Genomic DNA, 15,460 nt, shown 5'->3' with positions numbered 1-15,460 from the left:
GGAAGAAGGACTCAAGTGTCTTTTTGTTTGGATAGTAGCCTTAAAAAAAAATGGACCATGACCTTTAAAAGTATGCTCAAAGACGTTGGTCGGATAAGGACATGGAAAATAAGATGAAACTAAGGCGAGGATTTATGCAAAGGATTGGATCCAAGGGATGGAAGGATGGAAAATATGCATTGATTAATAGGTAGGGTATTGGCAGAATTGGGCTTCAGTGGATGGAAATGAAGGCAAGATAGACATTGGTTGAGGGGTGATGGACTGATGGAGGAAAGACGTATTTTGGATATTGAGATTTTGACGAAGGAAAGGCTATGGATTTTGGGACATAAGGGCCCAAAATTGAAGAAGGAGGTGATGGAGGAAGAAATTTGAGAGGTTTGGATGGAGGACTATCAATTTTGGATGCCAAGTTGGATGTTTCTTTAGGCTTTTGTGCTTCAAGGAGCTGCTTAGGGATCCACATGGTTTTTTATTTTTTATGCTTTTGTGGTTCCTTGGAGCGCATTGCTTGCATAAGGGATTTAGGAACCCATATATATTTTGACTTTCCTTTATTTTTCTCAGTGGGCCTTTGTGACCTTTTGGATATTTCTTTTTCTTTATAGATCATATTGTTCTTTGTTTTGACATGTCGATTATATTGGACATGTTGATCCTTGAATACATGTGGATTGCTAGACTTATGACTTTTATGCTTGGCATCTAGATTGCTTGGAGGAGGAAAGGAATGCATGGATGGATATGAATGAAATTGAGTTCTTTTGGATTGATGAAATTTACTCAAGTATGTGTGCCTTTGTTGACCTTGCATAGAGGATGAAGGGATATAAGGACCTAAGATGGATGGAAGGGATGATGGGGAAGGTGTATGTTTTGATCTTGATGGAGGGATACCAACGTCTTGAGAGTGAGTTGTGTAGACATGACCCTTAAGATCTTCTTTGACATGAAGGGATTCTTGCTTATGAAGGTCTACTCCTTTGCCTTTATGAATATTTTGACTTGTAGGATACTCTTTTCTTTGGGAAGAAGACGCGAGTCCATTATGAGGTGGATATGATATGAGAGAAATGATGAGATCTTGAAGTGGATCAGATTGCACCAAAGTGGAAGAACTCATTATGCATGTCGAGGGTTCATGAACATCTTGCACTGACACGTTAGAATCATGAGTGGGATTAGGATCATGAGAGGGACTAGGATTGTGTAGTGGACATGGTTCAATGACCGGCTCTTCAAGAGATGGAACAGGAGAAATAATGGGATCATCAAAAGAAATGCAATCTTGGGGTGTATATGGAGCATTAAGACAAGGAGATGGAGGAACAAGTGGATCTTGTGGAGGATCTGAAGGAATAATTTGATCTTGACAAGGAGGAAGATCATTGGAATCCTCTTTAAAGGTACTTTGCTCTTGAATTTTAATGGGATCATCGAAAAGGATTGAAGGAATATCTTGATCTTTCTCAGGAAGTGGAATGTCAATGGGATTTGAAAGGACATTGTGTTCATGAAATGGAGGGGGATTGTTTGGGATTGGATGGACTGGGATATCTTAATCTTGCTCGGGGAATGGAGTGTCAATAGGACCTTGGATAGGATGGACAAGAATAAGGGAATCATCATGAGTGTCTGGGAACATGGGGTCGTGGTCAATAATTGGATGGGATGATAAGGTTTCAAGATCTTGATCTTGATCTATTTTAAGACATGTTTCTTCATGCTCTAAATTATCCTCTTGACATGAGGTTGGACTTTGGATATGCATGGGGGATTCTGACAAGGGATCAATGTTTTGGCATGAAGGAAATGTACTTTGAACATTTGTGATGGATTCTGGCAAGGAATCAATGCTTTGGCATGAAGGAAATGCACTTTGAACATTTGTGATGGATTCTGGCAAGGAATCAATGCTTGAACATGAGGAAGAGGGACTTCGCATGGAGTCCTCTAAAATAGGTAATGGCAATAAAGTGCATGGTGGCATTGGGTCTTGTATTTCTGAAACATGACAAGGATGTGCATCATGAATTGGATTAGCTTGGCTATCAGTTATGGATAGCCCTTGGATAATTGCATCCTTGGGTGCATTGTTTGATGAGGACAATATAGAAGGTTCTTGGGAAAATTCTAAAGGTGTAGGGATAGATGCCATTGGAGAGTCAATTTGTTTGTGGGGGGATGAGGCATTGCTAGACATAATTATATTATCTTGATCTTCCTCAAAGAACTCACTTGGTAATTTCCTTAAGATCATTACAATAAAGCCACCTTTCTTTCGAGGTTTTGACATAGTTGTATCTGGAATTTGAACTTGTTTGGCAAGGAGTTGGTTCTGATCTAATGTAATGTTTTGATTTTGAACTAGATGTTGATCCAATTGGTTTGACATGTTCAAAATTTGGATTGGTGCATGTTGCAAGCTTTGTTTTTGAATGTTTGGTTGTGGTTGTTGACATTGATATGTTGATTGAACTTGTTGATATTCCACCATTGGTTGAACTATTTGTGGACATTGTATAGTTGGTTGGACATATTGTTGAAATTGGACCATTGGTTGTGTTGGCTGTATATGTTGGACAATTGGTTGAACCATTGTTTGTATTGGTTGAAAATCTGATTGATAGTAAACACCTTCTTGTTCTTGTTGTGGAGGCACATAATGTTGAAATTGATGTTGTCTCTTTTCTTGAAATTGTTTCATCATCTCTATTTGTGAGAGGAGAGCTGGTATGTCTAATCGTTCAAGAAGAGATCTTACATCAATTGGCTCAATCTTTGGATTTTGACCTGGAAATTTTCGAAACATTTTGGACATTTGTGATCTATTCTTCTCAATGTTTTTCACTCTTTGTTCCAACATCTCATTTTCTTGAGCTAGTTTCTCCTCTAGTTTTTGTATTTGGAGACTTGTTTCATCATAAAAAGTTTGATCGATATTGCCTTGTTGTTGGGTTGGATATAATTGTGATTGCCTTGGATTAAAATTCGATTGCATTGTCGGTTGATATGTCAAACTTTGTTGCCTCATTGGTGCTTGGAACCTTGTTTCAATAGACATGTCACTATGCAATGTGTTTGGGATTTTTTATTTTAAAAGGATGATGTATGATATGCAACTAAATGCAACCTAAATAAATGAAAATGCAATCTATGGCAAGAATGCAACCTATGTTTTTGGTTGTTTTTCAAGATTTTGACAAACTTTTGAATGCAAATCTAAAAAAGAGACCCTTAGGAAATTGAAATGATGTCTAGACCTCAAAGGACAAAAGGACCAAGTGACAAAAGGACAAAATGACAATGTCTCCCCTATATGCTTGGATACTGAGCTAGGTTTGACCAAATGACAATAATGACAAAAAGAGAAAAGGTTTGATAAGGTCTAGACCTCCTAACAATGACTTAGGGTTTATCAAAGATTTGGATTACTCAAGTATGACAAAACCTAGTTTTGACACTATATGCAAAGGAACAATTACTATGCAAATGACCCTAATATGATATGATAATGACCTAAGCTTAATGAAGAAACCTAGGGTATGCAAATGCAAATGTATGACAATGTCAACCTAAGTTTGAATTATGAAATGGTATTACTCTAATGCAAGAGGACACATGCAAATGGATTACTTTTATTGATATGCAAAGGAGTATGACCTAGGTGGAACCTAACCTTGGTACTTGACAATGACTTTGCAAAATGCAAACCTAGGATGAACCTAAATGTAAGTGACATGAATGTTGAGACAAGATTCTGAACAATGTTTGACAACCATGTTTGAAGGTGTTTTGAACTTTGTTGAATGAAATAATCTTGTGTTTAACCTTGTTTTGAATCAATTTGTCTTGTTTTTGAAATGAGATGCAATTCAACTTTTGACAAGCAAAGAAGACAAGATATTTCAACTTAGACTTAAGACAATCATGCTCATTCCCACATTTCTTATTGTAGGCAAGGACATTAGGTACTTGAGAGGTAGACTTGTTATGAGATTCAAGGAGAATGCATAGATGCTTGACCCCACGGGCTCCCCTCCATGGCACTCACTTCTCAGGGAAGCCAAGCATTAGTCCCCATGGAAATCTCCCCATGGTGAACTTAGTATCTCTTCCAAGTATCCGAACTTGTCCTTCTCAAGCAACTAGAAGGATTTTTGGCCTCTAAAAACTAGGTGTTTAGTAAGGATTTATGTTAAGTGTTACTCCTTGATGTCATGCAAGCATGATTGAGACATTAAGCCCACCAAGATACCAAACAAATGTAGTCATGCAAGCATGATTTAGACCATGAGGTCCTACTTAGATGTTGATATGAGAAAGAGTTCAAGGGTCATCACTTCCCAAGTAACTACAATTCCCACGTAACCCTTCTTTCAAAGCTTTCGCCCATTAGGTATTTATTTATAGTGAGTTAGAATGCCAAGGTATTCTAGCTGTACTCACTTTGGGTCATTCCCTTCTCATGATTATCACTTGCTTGCAAAAGCAAATGGTCGGGAAGGCAGGCCCTCTAAAGGTGACACATAGTCAAAAACATGAGCATGGTATTGAAGATCTGGATTTCTGATCACCCTAAGAAGGATGAGAGCATACTCTCCTACTCCAATGTCAAACTCAACAATCAAAAAAATCATACATTCATTCCATCCTATTTAGATATCATACTAGGTGCCTAAATATTAATTACAAACACAAAGTTTAGTTGTAGTCCAAGGCAACCTGCAAAACCCAAGTCAGAAGTTTGATATGTTTAGTCTTTGACTATCGAACCTGCACAAAAATGTGTTAGTAGTTTCATTTATTGTCTTTGTCATGCGTATGCCAAGGTTCTGCACGAAGAATCAGTACCAACAAAACCAAAAAAGTAGAAATAGAATGCAAAAGAAAACAATTTGCAAGTGAAAAACACTGTCTTTTACCTCTGTTTCTGGCCCTACACAAGTGCAGAATGTCTGACACAGGCACAAAAGTCTTGACACAGGCACAAAATGTCCTTGACACAAGTGCAGAATGCTTAACACAGGCGCAAAAGTTCCCAGAAAACCCTACACTACCCTGTTTCTTGGGTTTTTAACCTGCAAATCAACTCAAAGGCACTCAAAAGCATTGTTAAGTGGTTAGTTCACATCGGGTTCACCAATTAATGTAGCTAGGAAATCAGAAATCATCACATGCAAATCAATATTAGTTCATTAGCTCAATCACAAAAGCTCAAATGCAATGATCAATCCTAACACACTCAAGAAAGACATGAAAAGCAAAACATTCAAAATTAAAAACTAAGAAAACCAAATGCAGATCTGAATATCTCCTTCATGTGGCTCCATTGTCCTTCTTTCTTCTTCAAATAGCTTTTGTTTGTGGATCTCACCTTCAAGTGCATAAACCTAATGTGAAAGCAAGATTGACAATTAGCGCAAGAGTACTCAAAGCGTGATTGATTCGACAAAGTAATTCAAACAAGTGATTATTTGATAATGTGATTAGTCTTGATTGAAGAAATTCATCCAATTTATAGATAAATTGGAGAAAAGACAAGATTAGCATGAAATTGATATTAGAGGCAATTGATTTCAAAATGGGAAAATTGAGTGGAAAGAAGAAGGTTATGAGACCTTCTATGTCATGAATTATGACATATTGCCAATGCAAAGGTTAGAAGACTAGAGGCTTATGACATCTTGCTATGCCAAAAGTATGATGCATGAGAAATTCATGTTTCCATCGAAGCACAAAAATAGGGAGAACTAGAGAGAAATTAATTAGGTGGAAATTGATTTTGACAAATTAGAAAATAGGTGGAAATTAGGAATTAGGAAATGAAGAAATTAAGAATTTAGCGAATTAATTAATAATTTCTCATTTATTAATTAATTCACAAAGAGGGAATTTAGAAATTAATGAAAAATTAGGAAATTAGGTAAATCAATTAATAATTTGTCATTTATTAATTAATTCACAAAAAGAGGAATAATTAGTTAGCCAATTAAATTAAACATTTAATTGTGACACGAAGACCTAGGATAAATAAATAAAGTATTTAACCTAGAGGGAAAATGGAGAGAAAATGACAAACAAGGTTAAATGAATAAATCATAAAACCCTAGAAGATAAATTAGAAATGCAAGGATGACAATTAGGTCTTGATATAAAATTGATTTTATGTTGATTTGATCATGATTTTGAATTGATAAATGATCAATGTGACAAACAATTTTGATTGATAAATGCACCAATTTACAAGGAATAATGACAAATTGATCCGAATTAACACGATTGAGAAGGATGACGATCGATGACAAATTGATCGCAAAATGACAAGATTGAAAATGATAATGCAAAATGACAAGATTGAAAATGATAACGATCGATGACAAATCGATCGCAAAACGACAAGATTGACAAGAGGACAAAACCCTAATTAGGATTAACGATGTCCAAAATGATGACAAATTAGCACGCACATTGATGCGATAGGATAAGATTGACCAAAATCATGACTGAAGATTATTGTCGACAAGACCAATTTCAAAAGCAAGACAACTGAAGAATGCAGAAGAAAGACTCGATGCTCGCAAATGATAAAGACCAAATGCGTGACATACGAGAAATGTTAATGTGATGCAAAAACCCTAAAATAAGGCAATGCACAAATGTTAAAGTATGATTCTACAAGCGTTGACCATTTTTAGGTGTCTACAAAATGTATTACCTTTTGTTTGAGTCCCAGTATCAGCTAACTTTCCATGCTTGTCATGAACTTTGACAATTCCTTTATGAAATTCTATTCGGTAACCTATGTTGTTTAGCTATGCTACACTCAATAAATTATATTTCAAACCTTCAACCCTATAAACATCATTACATTTAGGATTGTCAAGAAGTGTTATGGATCCTTTACCTTTTACCGGACATGGTGCATCATTACCAAATCTTACATAACCTCCATCATAATCTTCTAACATAACAAACTTGTGTTTATCACCTGGCATGTGATGTGAGCATCCACTATCTATGATCCATGAATCATTAGTTTTTAAGTGAGATATTAGGGATTTTTCTTTATATCTTTCTTCATCTGATCCATCTTTGATAGCCACATAAACTACTTCCTCTATATCAGTTTCATCTGATTTATCATCATTGGATTCCTCCTCAGCTATTAGGCATGACTTTCTATCTCTTCTTCTAAAGTCTCGGTGTCCTCTGTAATGATTATATTTCTGTCTGTCATCTCAGTAATGTCCATTTTCACTAGATTCTTTGTTAGGACAGATAGAAGCCATATGTCCTATCTTATCACAATTGAAACATTTCAAAGGTAGTTTTCCTTTATACTTACCTTTTCCTCTCGGTAGCCTTCTGGCTAATAGTGCTTCAAACTCTTCTTGCTTTCTGATTTCTTCATAAAGTTTGTGTACCTCCTCCATGTTTTTACAAAATCTTTCACTTGCTCCACTGTGATTCCCTTCAGAGTACTTATACTTTCTATAATTGTAACCATCAGATTCATCAAGATGAAAAGAACTAAATGCAAACTCAATTTTATTTACTGAAGAACCACTGTTATCAAAGTCACTTAACTCAAATGCATGTAGCTTACCAATAGTAGCATCCAAAGAAACTAGCATATTGGGTACAGACCTCAATTCATTGATTGCAGAGACTCGGATTGCATAAGAAGGTAGAAGGGTTCTCAATAACTTGTGACATCCTTTTCTTCAATGGTTCCTCCTACTCCTTTGATTTGATTGACAATCTCCTTTAACCTTGTACTGTACTGGGTTATGTTCTCACCTTCATTCATTCTCATAGATTCAAGTTGTCCTCTTAGACTATCCACTTTTGCTCTTTGAACATGTTCATCACTGCCATGCACAGATATGAGCTTGTCCCACATTGCCTTGGCATCATTGCAGCCTTCTAGATCATTAAACTCTGATTCGATCAATGCAGATGTTATTTCAATCATTGCTTGAATATGTTCTTGCTTTGCCTTTATCCCTTCCATTGTCAATGGATAGGTGCGCGGTGTAATGAAATCATTCTCCAAATAATATACAACATATTCTCCAACTCCTGATAGGTGCAACTTCATCCTTTTCTGCCATGTAGAGAAACTAGACTTGTTCAGCTTCGGTGCATCCCTCTTACACATCTTTGGATCTTTTCCTCAAGTACCTTTAAACTTTTTCTTCCATAGTCCAAAGCTCTGATACCAATTGATAGTTCTGATACTAATTGTTAATTAGAGATGCCAAGCTAACAAGATGAGAGGGGGGGGGGTGAATCATACAAACTTAATCTACCATAAAAACAATAGATTCAACCTCGGTAACATATACTTTAGTAATATAACCAAAACTGCTAAACATGCAAACTTATAAGCATACAAACATCACAACACTCATAAAACCAGATTTAATGTGGAAACCCAAATAGGGAAAAACCACTATGGGATTTCGGACCCACTAAGAACTATACTCCTCTAGAGTATGCTTGGTTAAAAGAAAATCCTGTTAAAGATTACAAACACATTGCTAGATGTGACTCGGTTAAGGGATTTCCCTCAGATCTGTTAGGATCTTCACTTTGTTAGAAGTGACCTTGTCAAAGGATTTCAAATACTCATTCAGAATGTCACCTTGCTAGAGGGTTTTACAAATAAGACTATTAAGTCCATTCGGTTAAGAGACTTTTTTGTCACTTTACAAAATAACAGTAATAAAAATCTATCTGCAACTTCACATCTAAAATGCTAAAGCAGATTCTTATTTTCTCAATACAATCTAGTCATAGGACTTATCTTGTCCCTTTGCTGGGCTCTATAATCTGTTAATCAAACAGGTCTTCAAGCTTATGTGCTCGGTAATCACTATGTAGCATCCCTGTGCTTACATTTGCTTGCATACATTGTTTATCAACAATTGCTTATTTATAAACAATTTGCTAACTGCTGAATCTCCTTGATCACATTTCCCATGATCAATCATAGCCATCAGATCTTCAAACTTGATGAGGTTCAATGTATCCTTCGATCTAAAAATGTTTTACCTTGCCTCGGGACTTGCAGACCTTTCTTGGAACTTGCACAAGGTTATTGCAATTCAATCTCTGCTGTAGATCTTCCTGTCAATTTTCCTTTACCATAGGTCCTTAAAAAACTTCATACATGACATACCAATCATTTAATCAATTCTAGCTCATCAACTTCCTTCATTAAATAATGCTTTTAATCATTTAATGCATTCTGGTATAGCTCGGTTGCAACTCGGTAAATACTAAACTTCACTTGGTAGACATTCCGCCTTCATTAACTGATAGCGATAACTTTAGGTTTTACCGACTAGGTTCCTTAGGGTTTACCGACTAGGTTCTTTTCTTGGTAACATAGTATAGTATTAACCTTACAAACAATAGTATATGTAGGATATCAAAACAATCTAAACATCATGATCTCATCATTGTCTAACTCGGTAATAGTTGCCCATTGAATAACTTATTTCTCCCCTTATTCATCACATTCTTTCTACATCTTTTACCGACATCTTTATACTCATCAAATCATACTTCTTAAGATATGGCAACATCATACTGAATTAGAAAATCAATTTCTTGACATCAATGACAAAATAATAATATTAAGAGAGTAAACATCCTTAATCAGTTATATCCATAATCATCAACAACCTTCTCAATATTCTAATTGAAATGACAACAATCTCTTATTGTCTGTTATAATGCCAACAATTATACAGTATTATTGTACATTTTCAAGGGCTACACATTTTTTAGATGATACAAGGAAATCACTGGTTAGAAAATGCCTTGACAAGATTACCACTATCGATGTTGACGATAATGTGCAGCTACCAAGATTAATTTTTTTAGCACAATGCCTAAATCTTAGGCTAACCCTTGTAAGGGATGACAAGAAAATGGACAAACAAAGAACACTATCCATGCCTAATTCTCTCAACAACATTTGGGTTTAAACAAGAGGGGCGATGAGAGGATGTAGTTGTTGGTGCTTGTGCATCCCTTGCAGCTTCTAACTACGTTTCACAATGGAAATCATTTCAGAACTAAGAATTATGATTTTTATTGGTCTGAAGAGTGTTTTTACTTCAAGTGACCTTGCACCAAAAAATTTGTGTGCTATCACAAATGCATTCACCACATATAAATCACCCTATAAATGGGTAGTTCTACCCAAATTTGAGGAAACTTTGAAAAATGTAAAGTTTGGAAAACCTTTTGTGGATCATGTGCGATTTTTTTGTTGGTAAAATTAAGATGGAGGAGCAATGATTATTGACTCAGAAAAGGAAAAATATCTTGGAGAAGGACCCCAACCCAGTTGAGTTCTAGGCTTGGATTGCAAACCCACATCCATATACTGAAATTGTTGTTTGCTATAACTCTAAATAACCACAAAACAATGAATATAGATGGTGTAGGAGCACCTAAGGGTTGAAATTCCCTTAACCAATTTTGGCATGTACATACTATGGACTGGCTCTAAGTCCTTCTTTATTGCAGTTTTTGAAATTTTGCCTATCAGCAAGACCTACCCCGATCGGCAGGTCTTATCCTGAAGCGATCACCAGAGTTCAGAGTGAGTTATCAAGTATTGGAAGGAGTAGGTTTATGCTACCCTGATGACTTGATGAGTTAGCATGCGGAGTGGAGTACCTCAGAGATAGTCATCGGGTATTGGACGGAGTAGTTTTACACTACCCCGATGACCCGATGGGAAGGCATAGGCACAGACCGGTTGGTATCGGTTATCGACAGGCAAGGTTCTCACCTATGCTAAAAGCTAATAGAAAATGCACAACTGGAGGAGGTTCATTGGCCATCAGGAGGAATACTTTTGTGTTACACTGAAGGCCAATAGGAAATGCGAAGCGTGATAAGTCACCATCGACCATCAGAAAATAGAAGTTGATGTTATGACAAAGCCTGATAGGAAGTGTGGAGCGCAACAAGTCGCCATTGGCTATCGAGAATTAGGATTTGATGTTACCCCAAAGGCTGATGGAAAAATAGCCAACAGAGGAGCTGGTTATTGGGTATTGATGTAGGTGTGTTTTGGTTACCCCGATCATCTGATGGAAAGGTGCGAATTTTTGCAAGTCGCCAATGGGCATCAAAAGCCAAGTTCTAAGGCTATATCGATGCCCTGATATGGAACTATTTTCTTTTCAATTTGTAGCCATCTGTGTTTCCATGATGGATGGATGAGCTATAAGAGTCCACAAAGATGAACTGTAAAGGGTTGGTTGTTGGATCATTTTGGAAAAACAAAATAAATACATACAAGTCTATTTTCTGGTCCCAATCACTGAATACTATTCTATTTTGTTTTGCTGAATTTTTCATTACAATTTTGTAGCTAGAGTTTCCTTTTTGTTGTTCGTTCTTTGTTTGAATCCACATTGTAAATATGGATCTGTCTTGAAACTCCATCATGGGATCCACATGGCCATTGGAGTGCTTCAAGAAGAGCCAAAAATGTATAGTATGAGTAAAATAGCAGTAGGAGGAAACCAAGAAATGGCAATCATCATTTCTGCATACTAAGCGTAGGTGAGCTTGGAAGTAGTCTAGCTAGGTTTTCATAATGTAATGAAGATAACTTGCAGGGAAATAATTTGCTGAGAACTGGAAGAAGTTCTAGAAGGCTACAAGCCTAAAACCATGACATTGTGAATCCAATAGAGAAAAGTTTGCTAAACCAAACAAGATGGGTGGTGTTGCAATGAGGGAATATGTGTGTGTGTCCTGCATCCCTGCAAGGTTTTAGTGAGCAAGCTTACCTGGTGAGCTTGAGAAAAGTGCGATAAGAAAACAAATGGTAGGGAAGCCCTGATAAGTCTGGTGAGGTATATGTGAACTTGGGAAGGGATAGAAACAAACCATTAAAGAAGCCTAATTGATGGTAAGCTAGGTAGCCTCCCTATCGTATTGGTATTAGAGCAAGTTTAGACTTGGGAAGAAAGTAGTTGATGTCAGACACTGAGTCAGTGGGAGAAAATAGTTCCATAATGGTGACCAATGTAGAGTTAGATAAGAAGGTAGAAGACCAGTAGGAAGAGAATAGACTCCTAAGAGAAAGATTAATGCAAATGGAGAACAAACTAGACACCATTGAGGATAAAACTAAGAAAGTAGCAATCCAGGTCAAAGAAGGGAAGGGAAAAGAATTAGTAGAAGAGGATATGATACCTACCCCAGACCCTATTGTACCTGAAGAACCTTTCCTGAAAGCCATTAAAGCCTTAGGAGGAAAATCCTTGGAAGGAGTGCCACTTTTCTATGGGAAAATGGAGCTTGAAATAGTCATGGAATGTATTGAAGGATTGGAGAATCACTTTGAGTGTGATGGAGTTAGTGAAGCCCAAAAGGTGAAGGTAGCTAATTCTAGATTGAGAGGAGCAGCCTTGACTAGGTGGAAATTTATCCAAGAAGAAAGGCAAAAAGAGGGTAAGAACCAAATAGCCAGTTGGGCAGGAATGGTAGCCAAGGTGAGGGAAGCCTATATTCGTGAAGATTATGAGATCCAATTACACAAAAAGAGACAAAATCTGAGATAAAGAGACTTGTATGTGAGCAGCTACATTGAGGAATTTCAGAAGTTGTGTCTAAGATCCAAGGTGGTAGAGGATGAGAGCATCAAGGTAGCCAGATACTTGAATGGCTTGAGATGGAATATTCAAGAGGATTTGAGTTTGTTAAGCCCTAACACTATGCATAAGTTCTATCAGTTGGCACTAAAGGTGGAGGAAAATAGAAAAAAGAAGCAAGAACAAAGCAACAGAGGAAGAGGCAGAGGAAAAGATGGTAGAGGCCAAAGAGGCAGTTTTGGTGGTAGAGAAATAGATCAAAGGTCCCAAGGAGATTCCAAACTTATAGAGAAAAGTGAGGATTCACATAGCAAGAGCAGCTATAGAGGAAGGGGATCATCTAGCAACCCAGGAAGAGGTAGATCTAGTGGACCGAGAAGAGGGTCCTACTTATCCACCATGAAGTGTTACAATTGCCAAAAGTTGGGTCACCTTGCCTATAGATGTCCAGAGAAATCCTCTTCATCTCAAGGAAGTGAAAGAAGGGTGACATATGCACAAGAGGCTGTAGAAAACAACAAGACACAATATGTGAGCTTAGATCCTGAAGATGGAGAAAATTTAATGATGAGAAGAGCCTTGATTAAGGAGCCAATCAAAGAAGAACCAACTCAATGAAGAGCTTTGTTTAGAGCCAAATGCAAGGTCCTTGGTAAGGTTTGTAGAGTAGTGATAAACTCAGGGTCTACTGACAATATTATGTTAGAGGTAGCAGTAAGTAAACTGAAGTTGAAAATAATTCCACATAATAGTCCATATAGGGTCACTTGGCTCAACAAGGAGCAACATGTGGTAATGAATGAACAAGCATGGGTTGAGTTGAACATAGGTAGTTATAAGAATAAAGTCTTGTGTGACATCCTACCTATGGATGCTTGCCATCTATTTCTAGGTAGACCATGGTAGTTTGACAGAAAGGCCATTCACAATGGAGAGGAGAACTCTTATTCTTTTCAAAAGGATGGAGTTACATACCACATTCAGTCCCTAATTGAAGAAGGAAAGAGTAGAAAAACTAAAGGCCCAAATGTATCATTGGTGAGTGAAAAAGAGTTCATTAACACTCTCAAGGAAGGAGAAGGAGTTGAATTTTCTCTTATAGTGAAACCAAAGTAAGAAAAGAAAGAAAAGAAAGTTCCAATACCTCATGAAGTGCGGCAGGTACTAAACCAGTTCAAAGAAATTATAAGTGATGGAGCACCAGCAACCCTACCTCCTGTTAGAGCCATCAGATTGATTTTATTCCTGGAGCATCATTACCCAACAAAGAAGCCTATAAGATGACTCCCGAAACAAGTGGCTAAACAAGTCCAATAATTTTTGGACCAAGGATTAATAAAGAAGAGTATAAGTCCTTGTGACATACCTTTAGTGTTAGCACCCAAGAAAGGAGGAACGTGGAGGCTATGCACAGATTGAAGAGCCATAAATAGAATCACTATCAGGTATAGATTTCCTATCCCAAGAATTCAAGACTTGATGGATTGCTTGGAAGGTACAAAGTATTTCACTAAGATTGATCTCAAGAGTGGATACCACCAGATCATAATAAAATAAGGTGATGAATGGAAAACAACCTTCAAAACCAATGAAGGACTTTATGAGTGGCTTCTTATGCCATTTGGTCTTAGTAATGCTCCCAATACATTCATGAGACTCATGAATGAAGTGCTTAAAGGTTTTATTGGTAAATTTGTTGTTGTATACTTAGATGACATCTTGATTTTCAATAGAATTAAAGAGGAACATCTAGAGTATCTTAGTATTGTATTGCAAAAATTGTATGATGAGCAACTAACAATAAACTTGGAGAAGTGTGAGTTTATGAAGCAGGAACTTGTCTATCTCAGATTTGTAGTTTCAGGAGGAGATTTGAAGATGGACACATCAAAGGTGGAAGCCATCACAAATTGGCCAACACCAAAGGCAATGAGTGCAGTAAGAAGTTTTCATGGTTTGGCACAGTTCTACAAGAATTTTATCAAAGGGTTCAATGAGATTTGTGCACCCATGCTGGATACCATCAAAGGAGTTAAGACTAAGTTTTAGTGGACCAATGCAACTAACAAAGGGTTTAAACTTTTGAAACAAAAGGTAGCTACACAACTAGTACTCATTCTTCCTAGTTTTGATAAGTTGTTCACAATTGAATGTGATGCAAGTAATATAGCAGTTGGTGCTGTTTTAAGTCAAGAGAATAGACCCGTAGCTTTCTTTAGTGAAAAGCTCAAAGATGCAAAGAAGAAGTATTCATCTTGAGCTATATGCTCTTGTCCAAGCTCTTAGGAAGTGGAGGCACTACTTGTTACCTAAAGAGTTTGTTGTTTATACAGATAATCAGGCTTTGAGTTTTATGAATTCACAAGATAAGTTGAATCATAGGCATGCTAAATGGGTTGAGTATTTGCAGTCATATACTTTTTCTATTAGGCATAAGAAAGGATAGTGTAATAAAGTAGCAGATGCTTTGAGTAGAAGGCTACTAACAGTGCAAGAAGTGTAGATTCAGAGTATTGGAGTTGATTACTTCAAAGATTTGTACCCCAATGATGAATATTTTGCAGCCATTTACAAGGTTTGTTAAGAATTCCATAATCACTTTCATGGTGAATATGCTGACTTTACTTTGTAGAATGGTTTGTTGTTTAAAGGTGGACAATTATGTGTTCCCAAAGGATCGATGAGGGAAAATCTATTCCAAGAAAAGCACAATGAATGTTTGAGTGGTCATTTTGGCCTTAATAAGACATTAGAACTTGTTCAACGGTTATACTATTGGCCCAGAGTGTAGAGGGATATCAGAAGGTATGTTGAGCAATGTA

Source organism: Cryptomeria japonica, chromosome 8, assembly GCF_030272615.1.
Source record: "Cryptomeria japonica chromosome 8, Sugi_1.0, whole genome shotgun sequence".
Taxonomy (NCBI): Eukaryota; Viridiplantae; Streptophyta; class Pinopsida; order Cupressales; family Cupressaceae; genus Cryptomeria; species Cryptomeria japonica.
Note: the sequence above shows the minus strand (reverse complement) of the source record.